This window comes from Candoia aspera, chromosome 8 (assembly GCF_035149785.1).
Source record: "Candoia aspera isolate rCanAsp1 chromosome 8, rCanAsp1.hap2, whole genome shotgun sequence".
Taxonomy (NCBI): domain Eukaryota; kingdom Metazoa; phylum Chordata; class Lepidosauria; order Squamata; family Boidae; genus Candoia; species Candoia aspera.
The window spans coordinates 38,004,511-38,032,449 of NC_086160.1; positions in this window are offsets into that span (position 1 = coordinate 38,004,511).

Sequence of the window (27,939 nt, forward strand, 5' to 3'; positions counted from 1 at the left end):
TATTCTTAAGAAATCATTGAAAAATATTTTCTTTGCCTGAAAAATTTCAGAGAAATTCTCCACCCAATTTCTCTGCACACAAATCTGGTGTGAGAAAGTGAACACCATTATGCAAGACATGCCAAAGAATTTTTATGTTTATGGGGTAATTTCAGGTTACATGCCATCTGTAGCATAGCATTCAGTTTAACAAAATGCAGAGTTGTCTCCTTATGGCTGAAGCACCACAGTGCTTTAACACATGCTCAGTAGCAACAAGTCAGTGAGTGCAGAAAACAGAAGACTGATTAATACTTTATGTTCCTGGTTCACTAAAGGGAGATTAGCCACCCCCATAGTGCTGCATTCATGCCAAATTTTTTTTCTTTTCTGATTTAAGACATCATTTTAGTTCCTCTTGGCATGCTGATACAACCTTCACTGTTCTTAAGCTTATTCAGGAAAAAGACATTATGACTGATATAATTCCCAAGGAAAAATATATAGTCATGTGTATTTGTATAATATTCATAATTGAGTCCTTCAGTTACTACATGCTGTTAAATTAGCATATGTTGCAGATGGAAGATTTTTGATTACTGATATAGTGCTAAGTGCCCAGTGAAAAGTATACAATACTTCAAAAGTGGCATACAGTACTTCTATAGGGCTGTATATAAGACAATATATAAAAATAATGTTGTATTAGCATTTCTATGAGCTCAGCAGTACCATCCAACTGGGACCTGGTGAGGACAACATATTTATTAAAGTTCAGATATGTATTGGATGAACAAAAAGCACATAACATAGAGATTGATGCTTGTCAAATTGGTGCAGTGTCTGGACAAGCTGCAAAATGATCAGAATGCAGAGTGTTGCCTTGGTATATTAAAGCTGGGTATGGTCCCTGGAGTGCAGTAAATCCAATAGGAGACAGAAGACCTGGGAGGTTGCCACGCAATAGCATATCTCTATTGTTGCTGCCACTGCCTTCTTGCATGTGGGAACAGCTTTCCTTGAAAGATTCCACTCCTCAAAATTCTAGACTTCCTTTTTTAAAAAAAGCTGCTCTAGGCTTGGGGTACAGAAAATAATGATTAGAAATAATAAGTAGCTTTTCTCCTATTCACTTTGACCTTGCTTAGTGTTTGTTTTGGATTAGCTCAATTTGAACTGGTAGGTGGATTGTGGCAGCTGCTTGTTAGTACTGAATTTTAAATATGATAGATTGTTTTGTTTTGGATGTAGGGATAATTTTTGCAATGGATTTAAAATGCACTGCCCTATTTTTCATATTTACTTATGTAATAGATGCTGAGTACAGAAAGTCAAAGGATAACTATGTTCCAAGGCTCAGATTATTTTGAAAGATAGGGTTCAAGTTAATTCATTCACAAAGATCAAATTCCTTGACCTTCCCTTCTTTATGCACATGATTAAAGCTTGAAAGCTGCATACCCAGATGGGTTTGATCAATGTATCTCATACAGCAATCCATCCACAAAGTGCAGCCTATTCTCAGCAAGTTTTAAACAACAGATTTTTAAAGGTCTAAGTAGTGGTGCTCTGAAGACAGCACTTTAGGAAGAAAGCTCAGGATCATATCACATGAGAAGTGTCCTGCTGTATTTTGAAGGAAGTGAAGTAATACACACTGCTATCTAAAGAGAGACCTCTACAAAAACATTGTGCCCTGAGTCAGAAATTACCAAACTGCATGACTGAGTAGAGGGATAGACTTACAGTTTCTTTTAGTGAGTAGAATGATCAAGAAAAGAGTGAGCAATTAAGAAAACATTTCTCCTGATTCACGTTATAATTCAACACTTCCAAATCTATAGGGAGCAAATCATTGCTTTTACCAAAAGTAGCTTTCAGCACAGAAACCCACGAGTACAAAGCAACAAAGAAACAAAGATTTTCTAGTAGCTGAAATTATATGTTATTTAGAAGAATAAAGGTATAATCTACCAAGCACTGTGAAATCCTGATTTTTTTGAATATTATTGACTTTGGGAATCAGTACAGCATAAAAACTCAGATAATGAACTGTGACTCATAAACTTTGGTTTGGATTTCACTTTTGCCATGAACTCACTAGGTTACCTTTACAATCCACTCTCTCTAAGCACCCTCTACCCTTTCTGAATTATGGGATTATAGCTCAGCAGGCTTTCCATGCAAAAGGCCCTAAGTTCAGTTCCATGAATTTTCAGTTGAAAAAGGAACAACTGCAGCAATGGGTATTCTTTCTTCCTGAGACCATGGATAGCTGCTGCCAATCTCAACAGTGAATACTAGCTGCACTAAAATAAGATAAAATAGCTCCCTATATACAGTGTTAAGCTATGAAAATAATATACTTAAAATCATTTGAACATGTACTAACATAGATTTACTATATATGTTCATTCATTTTTATTTGTTAGATTTGTATCCTGCCTTTCCTTCAGGACCTCAAAACAGTATACCTAATGTTCCCTACTGCTATTTTAACTCCAGCAAAAACCCTGTGGGTTAATTTGCATTGAGGAAGAGAATGACTGAACCAAAGTCTCCAACTTAGCTTCAGTGGCCAAGGGTAAGTAGACTTGAAGCTGGGTCTCAACTGAATCACCTTTCTTCCCAGAGCCATAGTTTCCTTCTCAGGAGACAGAAGTGTGTTCATGCTATAAAACACTAATTAGAACAGAAATGAGGCACTCTGTTCCCAAACTACTCTTTTGAAGGAGCAGGGTAGGGGTGGGGGGCTCATGGCTTCCTCAAGTCACATTGGCCAAAAATTGACAGAATGGTTTCTTGCCATTTTGAGGTGGGAAACACAAGCACACAGAACTCTAAGCTCTAAAATAAGCCAAAACCTATTCAAAAATCTTTTCCAACTCCTAATAAAAATCATGCTCATAAAAATATTGTAGGTACATAAATTAAATCAATAAAGATTCTCTTGTCTATGTTTTGCTACCTTTCTAATGAAAAATGACTCTGTTAACTCTTATGTATTATCCAGTATGATTTTCTGCCTAAGCCCATTAGAATGGGAGTTGCACATAAGCAAATGTGCTATTGGTATGTTCTTAACAGGATTGCGTGCACATTTATGACATGATTTGACAAATTATTTTGGAGCTCACCAATTACTCCCTTTTAGTCATTAAATCAGCCCAACTTTTTTCAGGTTTCTACACAACCCTAAAAAAAATACTGCTGCTTTAATGAGTTGAGTCATAATATATTGCTTAAAGCATTCACGACTTTTTTTCAGACTCATGAAGAAGTCTGAAAAAAGAAGTGAAGAGTGAAGAACAGGGAGGTGCTATACTTGCACAATGTCTGAAGCTCTTTCTCTAAATTACTTCTGAAGCATGTACAGTCCTCATTTTAAAGGGTAGGAATCCATTGTTAAGAAAGAAAATATATACAGTATTTTCATAGATCTTACGATCAGGCCATAATACATTTTTCATACTTTGAGAATGGCAATCTCTTATTGCTTTGTGGCACTGAATCAAGGGAAACAGTTACATAAGTTACAAGATGAAATAGCTATTTCTAAAAAGGTAGCAGCAATGCATTATTCTGAAATATTTTCCAACTCAGAATAAATGTACCATAAAGTATTCCCTAAGTACATGCACATAATTTTTTCATATGGTCTAACTGAGTGCTGGTGAAGTCATTCTGTACATTCATAGAGCTGTAATAATGCAAGGAAATCAGTTGCAGTTTTTATGGACTGAAAAACAGATCAAACTGGTAGAGCTTAATATGAAGCAGCAAAGCTTGCCACACTAATGCTGAAGCATGGGAGGCCACGTTGCAGAAAATATAAGAAGAAGCCAAGAACTCTAAGCATATTGAAGGCTAAGATTTCAAGTCAGTCTTTTTGTTTGTTTTTAAATCAAATAAGACTTAACATAAATCCATGGAGATGGTCAACTGATGCTTCTGTGCATCACCTAAGGATTGTTATGAGCCCAACGATAATTGCACAATTCCTTTAATCAATTAAATTATGATTTGACAGTGTAAAGGTTTTAAAATACTAATAAAACAAAAGTGAATTGATGAAAACTAGTTTGGAAAAAGCAGCAAGAAATGGCTTTGGATTCTTACCCATTAATAAAGATGGTTTGTTGTTGCCTTTTGAGCTGCTTTAGAAATAAAAGCAGTAGTTTTAAAAGCATGCAGGCTCACTAGGAAGTAACCAGTGAGTTAAATAAACTTACTTCCAAGTAAAAATATTTGGTGGTGAGCAGTAAGTTGCTTATAGGTTCAGAAATATTTTAGAAATATTATCACCTATTTTCAGATGTTTTTATATAAGTCACACCTAATGAAATATAAGGGTAGATTTAAGTATAGATTGGTGCTATTTTCAGTGGAGTTAGCTAATTAAGGTCATATATGCCGGGCCTCCCCAACATTTGTGCTCTTCGAAGGTATAGCTTCAACTCCCAGAATTACCAATCAGCATGATCATTGCTGAGAATTCTCGAAATGCAAGTATCAGGAGGACAGCAAGGTATAAAAAGTCTGATGTATACAATATGTGAGTTGATGGTTGGTAAATACTCATGGATTTAATATTTAGTGGAAGAATAAAGCACTGCAAATGAATAATATAATGCATGGAAACAGTAACTGGGAATAATGGGAGTTTAAATCCAAAACATCTGGAGGACAACTTCTACTGTCTCACTGGCTGGTACCTGTAGGTCTCCCTTTCCTAAAAAAACCTACAACTAGCTAATGGCAGTTGGAGAACACTGTTTTCTGTCTTTGAACCTGGCTTGAATTTAGATATATTTCTAAGAGACCCAAGCCACTGAATATTAAAGCTGCTCTTGGCTTGACCTGGGGCCCTTTGATTCTGTTACCCTATTAAAAGAAGTTGTAGTGCATGCATACATGTGCCTTATTTATCTTATTTGCTCTCTCCCTCTCCTGCTTCACTGTATCAAAATTTAGAGTGCAGGTTCCTTGGGGCATAGATCTGACTTTATTATTTGTTTACTTTGTAAATGTGCATGAATATTAAAGGACTAATTTAAATAAGAGATGACAGTGTAAGAAGTTGAACAAAACTGTAAGGGCCCCAGAAGGCCAGCAAAATCCTTTTCTATTGCTACCAAATTGTGATTATTTTACTTGTTCTTTCATTGGATTTGGCCTTTGATCTTTCAGTCTGACTTACTTCTTTCCCTCAAATGTTTCAATGTCATAATTTCAAAACATGACTTTTTAAGGGACAACACTGATGGGGGAGAGCTAGGGATATGTGCAATGCTTGCAAGCTGAACAGGAGGCTGTGATGAGGAATATAAAAAGAATGTTGTTTGTACCTATCAAGTACAGATGCTGCAGAGATCCTGGAGTTAGGTAGCTGCAGCAGCTGGTATATTGGTAGCATTATTTGATTTTCAGATAATCAGGCTAGCTAGAGTTTTGTGGAGAAAGGCCCGGCTGGCAATCAAAAAAGCTGTATGCTTTTCAAGAGTCATAGTATAGATTCTCTAATCATGAAAGAATCAGAAAGTCTATGAAACATGCAGAGGACTTAGAGAAAATAGAGAACAGACATAGAGCAGTTTTGTGTGTCTTTGCAATTCCTTTCCCAAGACAAGTGCCTTCTTTGAACTTTGTTCTAAAGCATAAATATTGTTCCTTAAATAAATAATAGAATTTGGCATTCTTATATACATAGAGTGACTATTTCCACGTCTCCAATTCATTAAAGAGTGTTAACTATCTTTTGTGCTGGGCAAGACTTGAGTAATTGAGTATGAAATATGAAAACAAGCAATATCAGTGAATATTTGTCTACAATGCTTGGAAGAACAGCTGTTTCTATGGAAGGAAACACATTTCTGCCTTCAACAGCTAGGGTTTTCTACTATTATACCATAAGCACATGCTTATTTGGGGAAGCTTCCGAGCGGGACAGAGCCAATAAACGTTTCTGCCTGGGATTTTTTGCAATACTATGACTACTCCACATATCATAAATGAGACATGGCATTTCAAATATTCAGGTCATGAAGCTCTGGAGATTCAGTATACAAATACTCAGGCTGAAAAATTATTTGGTCTGGCCTAGTATACAAGCTGCAAACTCACTTCTCACACATATGCAACAGGTTTAGAGTTATCTTTCCCTCAATTCATTTCTCCACGTTACATCTGCTTCCATTATAATTCAGGGAAGAAGACATGCTGTCAGTGGCTATTAGTGAAATGAACATTAATCTATTTCAGCCAGGTTCAATTCAAGGAACCATCTCTTGTTTTTAGATTGTGCTTCTGGACTTCCTACAGGCCTCTGGCCACAGTGGGACTAGAAAGGGTTGATCTGATCAAGCAGAGCGTTCTGTGCTCTTAACTGACCAGTGATTAAGCTACAAACTGACACAGTACCCACTTACTTGGGACTAAGTTCTACTAAATGAATTTTGATTTACTTCTAGCCAAAATGCAGGAGATTGTGCTGCAAACCTGAGAAGAGTAGCTGATCAACTCAAGAGCATTAATAACTATAAAGTCTCTTCAGTTTTTTTTTTTTTTTCAGAATGATCCCATCTTTGTTCAGTGATTTCATACTGCCTTCTCACCCTAGTGATCTTTCTTAATTTTTACACTTCTAAAAATAAACATATTACATGTGTTCAGCTGAATGCTGAAAGGTCATTTATTTATATTGAAAATATAAACTTGTTTTCCTACAGTATTAGATTTCCAGTAAACTAATGGGAGATAGCAACCAAGGATGTATCTTCTGCTGTCAGGTTAAAATCATGGATGCAAATAATGACAATAGATCTGATTTGTGTAATTGAAGGGATAATTTTCAGCACTGTACATAAATAGAATGATACAAAAAACGTAACAGGTGTTTTAAGCAACACCTTCTTAATAGGAAACAGCATTCAAGACAACAATATGCAGAGCAAAAAGAGATGGAGAAACCTATAAAAGTCAAAATGAGGTTTTACATATACTACAAAATGTTAGGGTTTTTCTTTTCAACAATATCGTATCTGAAACCAGAAGCCTGTAAAATAATGTATTTCTTTACTTAAGCAAGTTCCTTTACTTTACTAGCTAGATTTTTCCATACAAGTTAATGTACTATGTTGGTCAAATATGAGAGAGAGAGAGAGAGAGAGAGAGAGAGAGAGAGAATATACTGACCAAACTAGATGAGACAGCTGCTCCATAATGGAAAACAGTCCCACCTGTTCCTTAAATATTCTGGGTTGACATATATATTTATTAGTATCTAAAAATATTATTATCAGGGTGGCTAAACCAATTACTTAGTATTTATAGAAGGAACCAATCTTTCTGCGCAATATCCAAATTTTACTTGGAAATATTTGTTTATCTGTAAGTTTTACTTTGGTCACAGAATATTAGTGATTTTACTCATTCTCTGCTTTTATTTAGATAGCTCTCTAATGATGATTGTATGCAAGACAACCAGTTAATCCGGTATTTCTCAGAATATATCAGGAGTAGTAAGCCACATACATTCTATCCTTAAAAGCCTTGGATGCCTTCCAAAGGTTGCCACTGAATTAAATTTTTAATCTGACAGAAGGGAAAATGTTACTAAATTCAGAGTGTAATCATATCAGTTACATATGATTAATGTAATGTTGTATTCAATTTAAATTAAATTGTGGTCTTTTTTTTCCTTACTTCATTATTCTGGATCTTCCTGCTTTGAATATAAACTTTCCAGCATTCTACTCAAAGATCAGATGTGGGCCAAGTGTCACTCTTGGGTAGATGATGATGATGATGATGATAATTTGTTGATAAGAAAGACAAAATAGTCTGGATAGTGGACATTACAATACCTAGACACAGCAGAATAGAAGAGAAAGAACTGGAAAAAAATCACAATGTACAAAGACCTGCAAATAGAAGTAGAACAACTGTGGCAAAAGAAAGCAAAGATACTATCAATAGTAATAGGTGCTTTGGGTGCAATCTCAAAACATATGGAGCACCACTGGAACACCATCCGCATTGACAAAAGCACCATCAGTCAATTGCAAAAGGCAGCTTTACTTGCAACAGCTTACATCCTGCAATGACACCTTTAACAACATCAAATAACATCTGCCTATCCCAGGTCCTTGGAAGGACTTGATATGTGGATAAAAATGCCAAACACAGTCTAAACATCTGGCTGACTGTGTGACCAACAGTAATATGATCATTATATATGTGGAAGATAGTTCCCATCTATACAGTGGAATAGATTTGATGCAGTTGGGAAATATAATCTATTTTTAATTAATCAATTATAGAAAGAAAATTATTATGTTGTAGAGGTTGATCATTGATTTCTTGTTAAATGGACCTACAGGTCCACATCTGCATGTTATTTTTCAACTGTAGTTACATGTGTGAAAGGTTATGTTAGTCTATATTAACAAAAGGCACTTTTTTGGATTTATTTCAGTTTGGCATCTACTTTTCACTGAAACATATCAGAATCAAAACATCAATAAGCTTCTATCAAAATCAGTAAGATGTATAAAAAAGACAAATGATACCAGATTATTATGCTAGACACAGTACAAATGAAGAAATATACGTCAGTTATCAATAAGCTTCTATCAAAATCAGTAAGATGTATAAAAAAGACAAATGATACCAGATTATTATGCTAGACACAGTACAAATGAAGAAATATACGTCATTTCAATAAGCTTGACTCCATGTGCATTTTTTCAAGAACAGTATTTCTCATTTGGGTTATTACAATGAAGAAGAACGTGTCTCATGTTCTCATGTGATGCATTTTCCCTAGAGTTGGGATAATGAAATATATATTCCATTCAGGTTTATGAACAGGATATATCCTTTTTGCCTTCCTGCTGCGCTTGAGAATATTTATTCTGCATAGGTTTGTTCAAGCAGAAGTATCTACATAGTCAAATCAATTAAAGGATCAGATGACTGTTTCTAAGATATGGAATGTGATAAGAATCAACATTGATTGTTTATGCTTGGTGTGATCCACATTTCTCATTCAAGTGCTTTTGAGGTAGAAACTTGTGCCTGGAGACCATATGATATTTTCTTTAAAAGTTTATCTTAATGTATATATAATTACATGGAAATCTTCACCCACATAATGATCCTAGCACAAATACAGTATGTTTCCTTTAATTTATCAAGAAATTGTCATGATGACGAAGGCTAAAAAGGTAAACAATTATTTCATCTAACATCCTTTTTCAGGGATTAAACTTTTCTTGAGATTTCTTCTGCAAGTTTGTTTGAAAATATTATACTTAATCCAGTGCTGACAAAAATTCAGGGCCAGTTTCATAAGGAATGAATTTTCCTCATCATATCCATTAAAACTAAAAATATATATTTAAAATTTGGATAGGAGTAATAGCTCATATGCTAAACTATATTGTTGGAGGAAAGTTCCCATAAAATGGAAATAAGCATACATTATAGTTATCCCTATTTTACATGTAAGACTGGAGGGGTTACCTTGTTTGTCTCCATTCTGTTTTACTCATGATTGACAATGAGCATGTAATCTGTCTGTGTGTTTCATACTATAGTTCCATTGGCAAACCTATAAACATGGGCAGCAGATTGAATCAAACTGGAAATCTTATACTTTCTCCCTATGGTGGCAAGAAATATAAAGAAAAAGAAGTTCCTTAGTTAATTCTGAATTAGAACTAGAGCTAACAGACATATGCTAATTCTGCCTCTGAAAATGGACATTTTATCCCACCTTCTTTTATATACATATAATTATAGGCAAACATACCTAATATTACCTACTAATATATGTTTAATTAAATGGGACTCACTTCCAAGAGGGTGGGCAGAGTATATTAGCCTGAGCCATGTATTTTGTTTCCAACTGATTGCTTTTGAAAAAAAATAAATGCATACATTCTGAGAGTCTGACAAAGTTGTTCTTTTTAACTTTCTCTTTCACACATGAGAGTAGAAAAAATCATTAAATGTGTTTATTTTCAAAGTTGTTTGTAGTTTTTTGCATTACTATTCATATTAGGGAATAGTATGAAGTCAGGGAAGACTTTCAATTCTTAATTTATACTTCTGAAATATACAGTATGCAAGGACTATGTATTTCATTCAAGTAATGCAAATGTGTCTTTCTCTAAAACTTTGGACACACCATGGGATATCCTTCATAAAACAGTCTAAAATGTAATAGGGAATAGTATGTCCTAGTTAACCAAGTAATTAATAATATAATATTTAGGCACTTTGTCTGCCATGAATCATACATACTTCTTCCAACGGATTCCATATAAATGATGAAACAATTCACCATTAAGGAACATGGATTTACCAATGAAGTAAAATACACAGACAGACAGACAGACAGAGACAGACAGACACAGAAACACTTTTCTAGGGAACTTAGTAGGAAAGTCTGAAAATTGGCTTGTGCAATTGCTACCCTTCTTCCTCAGTAGAGGACAAATGAATTATGCATATGGTGTTCAAAATGCTTAATATAAAAATCTTTAAGTGTCCAGAGCACTTCAACATGCTTACATTTTAGTTATTTGGGCACATTTATTTCCAGCCCTTCTCAAATAAAGTCAGACTGGCTAAGAAGGAAGGAAGGAAGGAAGGAGGGAGGGAGGGAGGGATTTTATCAACAATTAAAAAGGTCAAATCATTTTAACACTAACAAATATCTAGTGGTATTTTTCTATTTTGGACACATTATGCAAAGACCTAACTCCCTGGAAAATGCACTGATGCTGGGGAAGATGGAAGGAAAGAGAAGAGGATGACCAGCAGCAAGTTACAGTCATAGTGGCAATAGGTACATCGTTGGGAGACCTTGAAGACCAGTTTAGCGGCAGATTGCCATGGAAAGAGAGACTCTTAGAGAGAGAGAGACTCTTAGGTGGTCTCTAAGAGCCAACAACAACTTCATGGCACATTATCAATCAATCAATCAAACTTTTTTTAATACAACCTGATTCTTTTTATAAATGAACCTGCAGTAGTTATGGATTTCTTACAGTAAATTTTATTTTTCACCCATGATTATATCTCCAAAGCTAACTGAAAAAAAAAAAGATTATCTTTCCTCATCAGTCTTCCAGAGTCCATATTTGTATCATATTGGTACCTCATCTATGTCCTATGTTTCTGAATAATCTTATTAAACTTCACATTCTATAGGTTGGCTGCTGTACTGTATATGCTAAAAACTTACTGCAGTATTGCATATAAGAAATATGATATACGAAATTCCTTCACAAAGGATATTCCACTGAAAGCAACCAAAAAATTACATCTGCCCTTGGAGTTGCATTTTGATAGGCATCCACCTATTTATCTGAAACAGAATGTCATTCTTTAGTGTTGAGTTACTTTCAACGGAATGCAAACTTTTGGGTGGATAAGCCCACACAAAGCAATGTCTGGTGGCTAAATGGCATCTTTCACTTGAAACTCAAACTCTACATAAATTAAACACAGTAAAACATAAACCTCAGCTACTTAAATGAAGCAGTAATATGCAAGGAAGGGCTGGGGAAATTATTGTACTTAAGTTTATATTGAATTGTGCAGCTGTAGAAGAGAGCTCTTAAAAAGACAACATTTAGAACAAAAAAGTTACATTTCAACTCCAGGGCATCTCTTACTACTATACTACATATATTCCCTAACTATAATCTATTTCAATGAAAACTTCTCAACAGAAATCATGCAACTTGTTGCATCAATCTATGACCACCTTATGGATTTTTTTCCAAAAATAGAATGAGAGCCATTATTTTTCTGTTCATTTTGATTTATTGTGTGTTGCTTCATCTGTTTATCCACAGCTGTATACTATTCAAACAGTCCAATTTTACACCTTTTTTTTTTTGCAATGGTTACTAGTATCTGTGGTCTGCCTTTTATGCTTCTTGCATTGAGAGCAAGCATTAAAAAAATCATCTCTCAGATTTGATAATATTCCAATAGGCTTTGTTGGTATCCCCTTAATTATTAATGTTACTAAAAAGTGGCAGTTTAAATCAGTCACTTTCTGAATTATTCCCTTTTAAAACTCTGATTTCTGTATTAGAGATTAAGAATAGAAGAAATTTACAGGTTCCAACTTCTAAAAAATGCCACTGCTTAGAGCTGCTAGTCACTATTTAAGATCTCTTGAAGAACTTCTCAGAGGTCCTTCTTTTCTGTTTTCATACTCAGTTCCCTATCACTTCAGCTTTTAGTTTTCTTCCGTTTTCAGGTTTTACTCTGAACAATTTAATATGACAGATTGTCTCCTTGACTTTTCTCAGCCTCAGTTTTCTATAATTTTTTCTCATCAACACTGATAGCTGATGTAACTGTTTCTCCAAAATCCTGTTTGATTCCTCTATTAAACTGACTGTAAAACTCAGTGCTATATACTTCAAATCTATGTTTAAAAATAAAATAAAATAAAAACCATTTAGCTTTCCTTGAAAATATGGATGCCATGGTATATCTTGAATCAAAATCATAATTATTGTATTGCAGTTTCAAAACTGTGGCTTCTAGCTTTAGTTTTTTTAGGACAATTCCATAGACCATCATAATCTAATAGACTGTTCTGATCATCATCAATAACCAGGTGGTAAGTATTTCAATCCAGATGTTGGGATAAAATAAGATCTAGCATCTCTTATGGATGTTGGGTGATTTTTCTCTACATCACCATGGCATCAGTGCAGTGAACAATATAATAATAACTTCTACAGAATCTCAACAATGTATCTTATCAGTTAATTTGCTAGCTGGCTGTATAAATCATATTATGAACTGCCTTGCATATTTGGATTAATTTTTAGTTAACAATACCATATGAGAATTATTTTTATTGTTTAGCAAATTGCTAATTTAGTATTCCCTTTTGTTTGCTAAGTATATGAGCCACATAATGGAATGTTTTGCACATTTGATTAGTTCTCAGTTAATAATGCATCTGAGAATTTGTACTGCTTAGTTATATGTTAATTTGCTTCTTAGCAACAGTGAAGAATGAAGAACATACAAAAAGTCATAATGAATCAGATCATAAAACTCTTTAGTCCATTATTTTGTTCCTTTTTACAGTGGTCAATCATATATCTGTAGAAACCCACAATTAAGATTATATGCCTAGCTAAGATGGCTATATACAATCTGTTTTCCTATAGCTATCTTAGCTATCATCCATTGATATCTCTATCCAGATAAATATAATAATTTTTAAAGCTGCCTGATTTAATGGTATCTGTATATTTACTGGAAGCAAATTCCATAGTTTGACTGTTTCTATGTTCCTTTCATCTCTGCAAAGTATCTTACCATTCTGCATCACTGAGTAAGTTCTGAGTTTTACTATTATGATAGGAGGAGAAAAACCATTCCACTTTATCTTCCATATTATGTATAATATGTATGTATGTACAGTATGTATATATTTAGGTATGTATGTATATCTCTAACATATACCAGCTTACTGCATTTCTCCCTTATACTGTATGTAGTTTGACAAATTACTATTTATTTCAGTAGCTGGAGAGATCCAATTAGGATTTTTAGTGTCCTTCTCGTTTCAACTATCCTGAATATTTTGGTGTTGTTAATCTGATCATGTCACTGCTCCTCTCAAACCCAAATAATTTATACAGGATATTTCTAATATTATTTTATAAGGCTATGCAGATCCTTAGAAAGAGGTGCCTCAGAACATAGGGTCATCTGTGCTAAACCCCTCTCTCCAAATTGTTCAAGCAGCTGCCTCTTTTTCCAACTTATATTGCTGCTTCCAAAGCTGTTACTTACTGTCTTCATAGCTACTTCACTTCACTGGGGGTGCAGGGGTGGGCAGGACAAGACCTCTTTTGAAGGATGTAACAAAGCTGTTTTTATGGGGATGAAATGAGGGAGACTCCTCATGTAAACTCCCTTGAGCTCCTGAAGAAACTGCAAAGTATAAATTTAATATAAAAGTAAGTAATAAGTAAACTACATGAACTTATTCAGAGGGGGGAGAGTTATTGCATACACTTGATTTATTGAAGTTCTTAGAAATGGTATGGAAAATGGCTGACTCATTTCTCTTAAAGTAATACAAATGTTTTGTTATGAAATGTTAGTGAAAGAATGGAAGAAAACTGTGAAGGTAAGATTTGAAATCCTAGAATTTAATTAGGGTTGAACAATATCTTAAAATCTACTGAATGCAGGAAAAGATTTCATTGACAGAACATGGTCTGATTTAGTTCATAAGATAGAAAAGTCAATAATTCAGTTAATTCAATACTTTATACCATTCCCTCTGTGACTGCCCATGACTGAGGACCTTTAATTTATCCTATCTACAATAGTTTGTCCCACCTATAATATGGTAGTGACCAGTCCACATCACAAGTTCCTAAATCCTCTGGAGTTTAGCCAGGCTTTAGCTGATAGGGATCTCGCTAGGGAGATCCTAGAACGCTCACCTTATACCAGATATCTTGTTGATCCTTCATTACTGAGAAGTAACCCTTTTTTAAAAAAAATCTTTATTCTTGCAATTTACTTATGATTTTCTTGCAATTTACTCATGAATTCATCATCTCATCTCTGCTACTAGTAGCAGACTTGCATCTTTATCGCTTTATCAAAAAACCTGTCCATTCCAAATCAAACTCTTTCGGAAATAGATTTAAGTATACCTTTATACCTGAATTGATGTACTTTTTAGAAATGGGTGTTGTGCATACATCTCTCATCCCTGATCTGGTGGTTGGAAATATAAGGTTTACAAAAAACAGCATGCCAGCTTTTCAAAAGGAGAAAGGGAACGACTGTAGATTAAATATGCCTACAATAATTAATATAATTATTGTTTTTACTTAGAAAAGAACTCCATGGAAACATCTTCAGATATTGTACATGGTTACAGCTGAATTGTATGGGTTTCATGAGAACAGAATTTTTTACCTTTGAGACTTTGCTTTTAAAGGCAGTTGTAGAAAAAATTAAATTGGGAAAATAAACAAGGCCCATTCTTTATTCAAGGACTGTAGTGAAGGTGGGTTTGTTTGCAACTGTTCAGACTTTTACCACTTCACAGTATAATCACTCACATGTCTTTGAAACCTCAAATCTTCTATATTTTCCCATTGTGTGGTTTTCAAAATAATGAATTGAGAAGATTGGTTGTATGGATCCTAACTATAATATTTGTTGAAGTGACAGCATGACTGTTCTGCACGTCCCAGTATTATGCATTTGTATTCAGAGCAAAGTTTCTTTCTCTAACTTTCATCCATCTGGTCTACTATGAGCAGTTTGCACAGGCATTTCTAATGATCATATCCCTAAATACACTGAAATATTGCAGCATATCTTTATACCTCAGATCTGTCTTACAGAAACTGTGAAATACAACTCTCAGTTATAGCTCCTATTCCCAGCACTTACTGATCAGAAAATCAGAACAGGAGTGGAAATATGTGCAAAACAGGATGGGAGAACCAGTGAAGTTCTACAGTAAATCATGTTATTTGAAAAGTTTTGCTTCATAAAAGCTTAATTTACTGCAAATGATATAGTTTATAAATTTGAGCAATGCATTTTTAATAAAATCATATAAAATCAATCTTCACCCAGGAATACATTGCCTGTGGAGTCCTTGGTGCTCTCTGAGCCTTGTTGTTTTCTTGCAGACGTTTCATTGCCAGACTAGGCAACATCTTCAGTGCAAAGAGGGAGTGGGCCTTGCTCTCAGTTTATATACCATGGCTTGCACTGCTTGTGTTGGTAGGGGTATTGTTCTCTCCTTGGGAGTTCTTTGATTGGGCTGTTGTTTGCTGCTTGGTTGATTGCTTGAGTTAATAGTTCCTTGATTAGGGTGTATTGTGCTGTTTGCTGGTTCATCTGGTGTTAATCCTAGTGTTGATTTTTGCATATCTGGGTGTTGATTGCTGGCAAGGGAGTGTCCTGGTCTTTTGGCTTTTCTATTGTCTCTTTTGAATGGTATGTAAATGTTGTTTACCTCTATGTGTCTGTTGATGGCTGCTTTGACTGAGTGCCAGGCTTCCAGGAATTCTCTGGCATTTTTGGATTTGGCTTGGTTTAGGATGCTCAGTTTCCCAGCTGAAACTATGGTTGAGTCCGTCTATGTGTTGTGAGATTAAGGAGTTCTCATTGTGTCTTTTGACTGCTAGTTGGTGTTTGTGGACACGTTCTACTAGTCTTCTGCCTGTCTGTGCTACATAGTGGCTGTTACAGTCTTTGCATTGTACGTTGTAAATAATTTTTTTCTTCTTGGGCTATTGGGTCTTTTGGGTTGCTTAATATGTTTTGAAGAGTTTTAGTTGGTTTATGTGCTATGGTGATGCCATGTGGTTGCAACAGTCTGTTGGTGGCTTCTGAGATGTTTCTGATGTATGGCAGTGTTATCCTTTTCATAGTTTCCATTGGTTGTGTTGTAGTGGGTTGGGTGGTGAGGCATTTTTTGATAAAGCTAAGCGGGTATCCATTTTGTTGGAAGATGTTCTACAGATGATCTTTTTCTTTTTTCTGGTGTTCTGGGTTGCTGCAGTGTGTAAGTAATCGTCTGAATAATGTTCTTACACAGCTTCTCTTGTGGGAGGTTGGATTGTTACTGTGGTAATGGAGCACTTGGTTGGTGTGGGTAGCTTTCCTGTGTTTCTAACTTACCATCATTTCCTCTACTGATAAGGATGTCCAGGTATAGTAGTTTTCTTCCTCCCTTGTGAATTTTATTCCATTAAAGATGTTATTGATGATTTTGTGGGTTTCTTCCAGTTGTTTCTTTTGTATTATGACAAAGGTGTCATCTACATACTGGATCCATACTTTGGGTTGTATGTGTGGGAGTGCTATCCTTTCCAGACGCTGCATTATGATCTCTGCTATAAGTCCTGAAATCAGTGATCCCATGGGCGTTCCTTTGATCTGTTGGTATATTTCTTCATCAAACTGAAAGTAGGTTGTAAGGCAGAGGTTGATGAGGTCCATTATCCTGGATAAAAATCAACACTAGGATTAACCCCAGATGAACCATCAAACAGTACAATACACCCTAATCAAGGAACTAATAACTCAGGCAATCAACCAAGCAGCAAACAACAGCCCAATCAAAGAACTCCCAAGGAGAGAACAACACCCCTACCAACACAAGCAGCGCAAGCCATGGCATATAAACTGAGAGCAAGGCCCACTCCCTCTTTGCACTGAAGATGTTGCCTAGTCTGGCAATGAAACGTCTACAAGAAAACAACAAGACTCAGAGAGGACCAAGAATTCCACAGTTCAACCCTGAGCTACAAATATTTGCTTCGACTGGTAATGCATTGCCTATTCAAGTAGTGAAACCTGCTGTTCTGATCTTACTTGGATATGCACATAATTCTGCTTTTAATTTTTATATAACCTACTCCAACTGGTCCATTTTGCTGTTTCTTATGTATATCTTTTTTCTCCCTTCCCATCCCAATTCCTTGATTTCCTACCAGATTTTCAGTGTTCTGCACTTAGGAAGAGAACTCATTTTCACTCCTAGCATGATTCATAAACATTAATTCAAACAGCACATACTCAGGTATCTTACAATTGCAATTACTTACCATAGTATAAGTTTCTAAAAATGGATTCTTGAATTTTCTCCCACTAAGAATCTTTTCCCAGTGATTTTAAAATGGTAGTACAAAGGAAATTGTTACAAGAATTAATAAAAAAATACAATATCAGGTTAATTTTGTGACTATAATAAAATTGTCTTTTATGAATGCTTCAAAATCCAGGACAGAGAGTATGTGGGGTAACAAAGAATGGTACCATTAAAAAAAAAATAGAATCAGGTATGGTTTCTTATGGAGATAATTACTGCATGGGAGGAAGAAATTGAAAGTGGATTTAAATAGCCCATAAGTGGCTTTCAGAAATCAAAAACAGAAAGGAAAATCTTGACAAAATCGGCTTATTCTCTATCACTACCACTCTGTGGGTATGGTAAACGACTAGAGACTTTTAAATAAAATAGGTTTAGGTAATGAATTCCAGGTACAAAAGTAACTGAGAAATCTTTTAACAGAAATTTTAGTAATGAATGTTCAAAGGTAACTGAAAAGTGTTTGGTATAAGCCACAATGTCATCATGTGCATTGTGATATCATTGTGCAAATGTTGCAAATAAATATGTTACATTACACAATCCCAATCATCATAAAATAGTCTTAGTGTTTAATCAGACATTTCCAATGTCCAGATCCTTTTTAATTAAAAAGGCAGCTGACAAGACTTTTTTAAAAAATAAAATAAAATGGCAGATTGGCTTTAACTCTTTTATATATATTCAAAATCCAAACATAAATGTTGCTATCTGATTCCCCTTCCTAAAGGTTGCCAACCATTCCCCCGGCCTGGAATGTATCATTTAAATCAACATCATCTAGTCATCACAAAATTGGGCACTTTTCTTGAGATAACCCATGATTTCAGAAAAGTAAAATTTTACATCCTGAAATACCTTTTTATTTTACAAGCATTTATATACTATAAAATATTAAGAAGAAAAAAATTGAAAAGAACTGTCCTGAATACTATTATTCATAAGGTCTCATGCATTCCTCCTTTCATAAAACTTCCTGGCAAAAGGGATAGACCCTGCTCTAAAATACATACTGAACATGAATATTAAGTTGTGACCTCCTAATTATTTGCCTTGTGATGTGATTTTAAAGTGTAATTTCATGGGAGGATAATAGTCTTTTATAGATTAAGTAAATGTCATCTAATTTTAACCTTTCCAAATGAAAGGTTAAAATTTCATAATTTCAAATGTTTGGATTCCGTGTTTCTAGATGAAGTCATTTAAGTGGCCAACAAACAAGAAAATCAGATATACAAGAATGAGATGATATAAAATAGTTTCAGTAGCAGTACAATTCTTATTAAAAATAGGAACCGATCAAAGCAGGAATATTATCTAAATTAGGCAACAACTGGTTCCATAGCACTATATACTGTATACTGTAACATTTCTCTCTACTTATTCAGAATGTGGAGTAAATAGAAAGTTTGTGGGTCTGATGGAATAAAAAAGACCTTTGCCTCTAGGGGGAGTTGCAAGCACAAGGTCTGCTGAAGAAAGTGGTTGGGGAATCAGGGCAATTGCATTGGGAGGGATCACTCAGCCTCAGTACACATTTTCTTCTTTGTGCAATTCTTCTTCCTTAGTCATGCCTGACTCTTATCCTGGATCATTCCTAGTAGAGAATCAGACTAACCTTGTTCTCAGATTGCAGTAACCTTTATCCCAATGGGTGCCATCGCTGTAGAGAAGACGGACAGTGTAAATGTGGAAGAAAGCAGCCTGAGCCTGCTGCTGGAGGTCACAAGCTCCATCTTCAGGAGGAGAGTGCTGGCCCCGTGGCTGTTCCTCAGAAGAAGAGGAAAAAATTAATAACTGGTTTGAAAAAACCAAATCAGCTATACAATACATCTGTACCAAGGCCCCCTGAGAGAAAGACATACTTATTGTCAAGAGAAGAGCAGCAGAAAGACTATTTATATATTAGTTATTATTTATTCTATCAAATTTATAGAACTACACAACTCTGTGTATTGATGCTGGGTGGCTATCGGGAAAAAAACCCAATAACCTCCACCCCCAATAAGATGGCCAAACCAGAATAGACAACAAAAAGAACAAGACCTGACTATGCAGAAAACAAAAACAACATTTCATGCCAGGGCCTGGGGAAAAGACAGGTCTTCATGGCTCACTTAAATAATGGGACGGTCATGGTAACACAAACTTCTGGGGGACACAGAAGGCATACTTGCTGGGAACCATCAGATTACGTCATTTCAGTGATGGAACAGGGAGCATGCCCACTCTGTTGGATCTTACAGGGCAGGCAGAAACACTGGAAGAAAGATGGTTTCTTAGGTAACCAAACCCTGTGCTATGAAGGGCTTTATAGGTCACCACCAGGACCTTGAATGGTACCTGGAAGCTCACTGGTAGCCAGTGCAGCTTGTGCGGCAGAGTATCACATGTGTGTACTGATGCATGCCTATTACTGCCCGTGTGGCTGCATTCTGTAACAGTTTCAGCTTCTGGATGGTCTTCAAGGTTTGTCTTATGTATAGCACATTGCAATACTCCGAATCATGACATGATTAAGGCATGAGAAAATGTTACAATTTTATAAACTGGATGAAATCAATTTATATGTCACAGAACGCACAAATAATTGTTAATGGAGATTTAACTAAATCATGTGAGATACAAAAAGGAGTAAGACAATATTGTCCACTGTTTCTTCTTTTGTTTATTTTAGTTCTTGAAATATTGAATAGAGCAGGGTTTCTCAACCAGGGTTCTGTGGAACCCCAGGGTTCCGTGAGAGGTCACTAGGGTTCCCTGGGAGATCATGATTTACTTAAAAAAATATTTCTAATTCAGGCAACTTCACATTAAAGAGGTAAGTTTCATTCTTTATTTTTAGTTTAAGAACACAGTTAATGCATATGTGCAGGCCTACCCATGAAACAAATATAATAATTTTGTAACCTCCAGCCTATATTTGAGCCTGAATGTGCAGGGGTTCCCTGAGGCCTGAAAAATATTTCAAGGGTTCCTCCAGAGTCAAAAAGTTGAGAAAGGTTGGAATAGAGACATAAGACAAGGTGAGAGGATTGCGTGCATAAAGATTTTAAAAGTGTCATATAAGTTAAGAGCTTTTGCAGATGACTTGGTTCTGGTTTTGGCAGACCCTTTAAAGAAAATTGAACTTTTAATGAGTAAACTAAAAGAATTTGGGACATTAGCAGGTTTCAAGATTAATAAACAGAAGACAAAGATATTAACAAAAACATACAGAATCAAACAGAATTGATAAATAAAACAGGTTTTAAGATTGAGAAGGTAAAATACTTGGGATGACTATGGCAAATATGAATTGTACGTTATTTCAAAATAACTATGTTAAGACATGGAATGAAGTTAAAAAAGATAAGATGGGACAAATTACAATTGCCACTGTTGGGTAGAATTTCTGTGATTTAAGATGAATGTTTTACCTAGAATGTTATTTTTTTTCAGACAATACCTGTTTTGACAACCGATGTACCATTTAAACAATGGCAGAAGGATATATCTAAATTTATATAGTAGAGGAAAAAACCACAAGTAAAATATAAGGTACTACAAGATGCAAAGGAAAGAGGAGGATTGGGTCTGCCAGATTAGAAATTGTATTGTGCTGCCTGCTGTTTAGTTTGGATGAAGGAATGGGTGTTCTTAAGATATAGAAGGACATGATCTGAGATTTGGGTGGCATGGATATTTATGGTATGACAAAGCTAAAGTGAATGTAGATTTCAAAAATTATGTCAGGCAGGCCATTCTTAGAGTATGGAATAAATACAAATTTAGGTTTTGCCTGAAAACACCTTTGTGGCTTTCAGTGCAAGAAGCATTTTATAGACAAGAAATGATAAGTAAACATAAATGGCTAACTTATTGTGATGTACTAGAATTTTCTCAAGGAGATTGTAAAATAAAATCAAGAAAAGATTTGACAGCAGAAGGATATCCTTGTCAGTGTACCCTTTCTTATGTAGAATTATCATAAAAATTTGATAGTAGCCCAGAAGGATACTATGATTGATGGTATTGAAACCTTCTGAACTGCCATCCCAGCTCTGTCAAAGTCATCCCTAAGCATGATCAATACCATCTCCTGGCCTGAAACTTAATTGGAAAGGATCTATGTAATCCACTTTATCTAGTGGTTTCTGAAGTGGCATCCCGACAACAAACTCTCAGCAACAGAAAGAGGAGTAGCTACACCATGGTAAGAGATTTACAATACCTGTACAATCCTATACAGTTGCATGCAAATGTTTAGATGCCATGTTTAATTTTGTATCCTGCAGAAACTATGTCAAGTTCTGTAATGTAAATGTAATTATTTCTCGAAAGATACTTTATCTACATGGAAATGTTAAAAAGCATAATGACCCAGTTCAAAATGGGAGAAAAAGTTCATCTGGTTGTTCTCCCAGACTTTGGTTGAGATGGAAGGACCCCCATGTTGGATGTAGTTTTCTCTATATTTTTGTATAGAGTGGCCGGATCTCATCTTGTTTTGTTCTGCATTGTGTTTTTACTGTGTATTATATTGTTAGCTGCCCAGAGTTAGAGTTGAATGATGTGTAAATTGAAACAAACAAACAAATAAATAAATAATGTCAAATTTATTACAGTATAAAATGACCAGGTTTTTTTCTGTTCATTGTCTCATTAAGAATGGATTTCAAGCCAGTTACAACATTACTGATTATGATTTGTGTTAGCTGAGATACTGTATTTTTAAGGTAACAAAATATTGTTTTATGCATTGATGCATTTTGTGTGTACAGAGTCAAATTAAATTAGCTGAATTAGTAATAGTATAAAACTAAGTTTATTATGAGATCTCCATGATGGAAAATCAGCCTAAAGATGTAATACAATATGAGTGGCACTAGATAAAAAGTTACTGCTTAAAGAAGCATAGTTTGAGATAATAAATATCAAATAATGGAATAATCATTACATATCTGAAAATTAAATATTCTTTTCATGCTGACTTTGGGTCTAGTTTTCATTTTTACTATGTGCTTTATAAAAAGAAAGGAAAAAAAGAATATATAGATGATTTTCTATCCTGAATAGCAGATTAAGGATGGAGAAAATTGCCCATGGCCCCTACCAAATTGATGATGTGATGACTTTATCTTTGGATTACTACATTGAACAAGAGGGCTGGACTGGATCTAAATGATCCCTTCCATCTCTATGATTCTAAGATGTGGTAATGATGATTTAAATCAGAAGATATATGTAGTATAGGGACCTGCATTTGGTGGGTCCCAGGAGACGTGCCTTCTCTGCCATGGCACCCACCCTGGAATATCCTTTCCGTACAAGATTAGATCAGCTCCATCCCTTCAGATATTCTGAAAGGCCCTCAGGACCTGGGTTCCTGGGGATCCAGAGATTTGCTTAGGTGGCTCCATTGTTGAGGGGGGCATTTTTATCCTCCATTCACCTATGGTTTGTATTTTGTTTTTTATGATATTAATGTGGTTTTCATATTTTATCTGTTGTTTTTATATTGTCTCTTTTATCTGATTGCTGTATGCTGCCCAGAGTCACTTTTGGTGAGATGGGCAGCTATATAACTTTGCTTAATAAATAAATAAATACAAATATATCTGAGAATTTATCAAATGATGACATCAGGATAGAATTAGGTATAGGTATTTCTGTCACTTTTATTGTTTACATGCACACTTTCATGATACAGTACAGTATATGAGAACTGAATTTTAGACAAGCTAACACACTGGAAACTGATTGTTAATTTTAAAATGAACTGATTAATTACAAAATGAAAAGAATGAAAGTAATTGTGTCCATGGTCAGGCAAGAATATCCTTCTTCAGATGGACTGTATACCATAATTGCTATTAGAAGATCAATATACGGTATTGATGCCATTGTGTATCAGAACTGTCAAAATCTAGAAATAAAATTCTCCCCATTGGGAAATGGAACCAAAATAGTCTCTCAAATCTAGGTAGTGCTACTAAATCTCCTTTGCTGCAAATAGGCATTGAGGCTTACCCTGTTGATTTTCAGACAAATGTGTGATGAAAAAAGTTTCCTTGGGTTTACTTTTTTATAACTTTTCTTAAAGAATTCTCAGAAAGATCTGGAATGTTCTGAAATCCAAGCTATACACAGGATAAACTAAAAGAAGTTAAGGTATGATGATAAATTATATAATAATCAATGGTTCTACTGGAAGTTGAATACCAAGTGACTTCAAAGTTAATATTCTAGGGAAAGTATTACTATCGTGCCATGTTTTTCATTTGGTCCTAAAGTCCTCAGTTATCCCAAAGATAATTGTACAAAAGGCAGGTTTGGCCTCCAGGATGCTATGAAGCCAACACTAGATTGGAAACTGGCTTGCACTGTACTGTGTTTTCATATGCTGACTTCTCGTACATCCATATTTAAAGTGGTGTGATATTTTATATCTGCAACTAGATTATTACATATTACAGGCCACCATAGTGATGAAGTTGCATATACAGTATAGCAATGTCAGCATCAATGTCAGCCTGAAATTGTATTTTTTAAATGAGAAAACAACTGTAAAATATATTGACAAGGGGAAACATTGTTCAGCAGTAAGCTTCAAATGGAAGTAAATCTGAATTTCACATGCTGACAGTTGTTTCTAAACAGCACTGATTACAAACTTTGAAATACAATGAACAGGAATAGGGCAGGGTAGAAATGAAATAGAACCTTTGTATGTCAGAAATGGGAAGCATATTAGAAAAGTTCAGATTTTATTGAACAAGAAGTTCACTAAAAAGCCTACCTCAAGAAAACTTAAAACAAGAGGATTTTTTCCCTTAAAATATGTGGATAAGGGATAATACTATTATCCTGCTATGTAATCCTTAATTACAGACTATAATCAAATTGGCTTGCAGTCACAACATGACAAAAAGAATCTTGAAAAACTGCAAACTGAAAACAATAAATGAGAGAAGTCTGGAAAATATAGAAAGATGGAATTACGTTAGTTTAATTAATAAAAAAGGGAAGTGAAAGCCAAACTTGATTAGAATACCAAGATTGCTACCTTAAGGAAAATAGAGATCAGTAATTCTCATCCAACATGGACAACATGGGATATGGAAAGCTCAACAACAAAAAAAGAAAGACCTTCTAATTATATCCCAGATTTTTATGTAGGGCATGCAGTAAATTTCTTAAGAGTTTCAACCCTGATTCAGAAGCTTCTACAGGAGGTTAGGGATGAGGCATGGACAGAAGAATAAAGTTTAATGATAGTACGATTCACCCTAACAATAATGACCAGCTTCTGCAAACTCTAAAGGTATTGCTGTCTTTATATGCTATGTTCCAAGGTTAATATATTTTTCTGCTACCCTTATGTTTATATGCGGTAGCTTATCTTACCAGCCTTGATTGTCTTACAAGCTTTGATTGGGGTAACAATCAAGGAAGAAACAATACCCTAATCAAGGCTGGTAAAACAAGTTACCACATATAAACAGACAGCAAACTCTACTCATAATGTTACCTATTCTGGTAATGAAATGTCTGCAGGATGAGAAGTAAGCTCAGAGAAGACCAGGAACTCAACAACTCATTCCTGAGCTACATATATCCTCTACTGTTGCAGATTCCCCTTTCAGTTATGGCCATTCAAATTGTTTTCAAATGACCCTCTCTGTTCCCAGATAACCTGCTTCCTGCCTTCTCAACACTGTAACTTTTTTAAAAAAATAATTTTTATTAAATAATTCCATTATTTATGGAATTTTTCCATAAATAAAAGACAAATCTAAATAAAGAATAATAGGAAAGAAAAGAGAAAGAAAAAAGTGCAAAAAGCAGAAAGGAAGGAAGGGAGGGAGGGAGGGAGGAAGATTAAAGAAACAAGATCCAGAAAAATAAGCAACATCCGACACTCTTTTCAACAGGTATAAACACACTCATTATCCCTCCTCCCTCTCTGGTATTACAGAAATCCCTTCAGCCCCTTATTTAACCCTTTTTCAATCATCAAATCCATAAATCATCACTTCACTTTTTTTCCATTTTTAGCAAAAAGTCCATAAAAGTTTTCCAGTCTTAAAAAAAAAAAAGTATTGTTTTTCCTTAAATAAACACATTAGTTTTGTCATATCTACCAGTTCTGACATCTTTACAATCCATTCCTCCATTGTTGGAATTTCAGTGTTTCTCCATTGTTGTGCATATAATAATCTTGCTGCAGTTACCATATATAAAATCAGTCTTCCATGAGTCTTTTGTAATTGGCTATCCATAAGTCCTAATTTTAAAAAAATCTGACTTTTTCTCAGTATTAATCTTTAACATTCTTTGTATCACTGTATGTATTTGTATCCAAAATTTTCTGGCTTTTTCACAAGTCCACCATGCATGGTAAAATATCCCTTCACGTTTTTTCACATTTCCAACATTAGTTTGAAGTACCTTTATACATCCTTGATAAATTCTCTGTCATATACCAATAGTACATCATTTTATAAAAGTTATCTCTTAAATTATAACACAACGTGAATTTCATCCCATTTACCCACATTCTCTCCTATTGATCTATCTGTATACTATAACCAAAATTCATAGACCATTTTATCATGCAGTCTTTAACTTGTTCTTCTTCCATTTCAAATCTTAACAAAATTTTATACTTTTTTGCAATCACATGTTCATCATTTGTACATATTCATTTTCAAATTCCATATTACATTGTTCAATTCCAATTCCATTTATTTATGTTAAATCTTTGTCTTAATTGTGCATATGAAAACCATTGAACACTATATCCCTTTGCAGTCAATTGTTCTCTTGCCTTCTCAACTCTGTAACTTCAAAGCATTAGCTCACTGAGTTTTCTTCTGTAATGCAAACCTGACATCTAAAGGTCTTCAAAGCTTGGGTTAGACAAACCTCTGCCAGAATTTCTGTAGTAGCTTCTTTAATATCTTAAAGATATATATTGAAACATCTTGTCAATGAAAATAGAGGTGTACAATACTTGTAAAGTTCTGTTTGGCGTACAACTGTTTCTGCCATAATCTGAAGAACCATTTCAGATCAATAAATATACTAAAATATTTCAATCTGTTACTCTATTATGTAATTTTGTATCTATGATGTTCTCATAACAAAGGTTTTGCTCTGAGATACAGTAAATAGTATACATACAAGGCATATCAAAGAATATATTGCATTATTGCTAGTTATTTCTCTTGTCATTTGAGAAGTCAGCAATAAACATTTTTTTTTTAAAAATGTGCCCCATTAGATGAAATGTACAAGCAGCTCCCAAAAATGTTCAGCTTTATTCTTGAGCTATTCTGTGGTTCCAATGATAGGAATGATTGAAATATAAAATTATTTATGACTACTAAATAAAGTTGTGAGTATAATATCTGACTTATTCAGAACACAACAAAACTTGTAAATCAGAACCCTGATTACTAATGGCAAAGGAAAAGAAGAAGAAAAAAGTATCCAGTTAAAAGGAAATTAAGCTACAGCCCTTAATTTGTCAGTTTACAATATGTGTCTGGGCATTTATATAGGATTATGACCTCACAAATCAAGTAGTAGTGAAATATGTGCATTTCTCTGGCTTCCAGTGCAATGGAACTCTATTAGGTAATGCTTAAATATATAGCCTCTTAATCATGAATGTTCATAAATGAAAAATGCACACTCCCCATAAAAGTTTATCCTACAGCTGTGCCTTCCTATATATAGCACAGAGTTGTATTAGTTCATATAGTTATGAAACTACACAACTGCCCTTGAGTGTCCTTCCTGAGATTCCAGATAATTAAGCTTACAGAAGAGATTTCTTCCTTGAAAGTTATTTTTGTTATTTTAGTGCTCAGTGGGTAAAAATCATCATCATCCCAAGGCATTAAAAAAAAAGAGAGAGCAAGGTCTCCAGAAAGACTTGGTTCACTGTCAATATAAATGAAACTGTTTAGCCATCTTTGGACCTCAATAGTTTTAGCTCATTTTAGACCCCAGCCTAGATAAAACTGGACTAATTACATGCACTGCTGTAATGTTAATATCTCATCATGCAAATGAAATAAGATCTGCTAAACATCAAAAGGACATTAAAAGATACCAGGGAGGGGATGAGGTCTGGGGTCTGGGCTGTGGTAAATACTTGGGAGTTAAGCACAATTATTTGAAGTAATAACACTTTATGAAATTCAGCTGGGTGGAAGCTCATTACAAATATGGATATTAATTCAAATTATCAGTATAAACTGTTTTCATGCTAACATTTT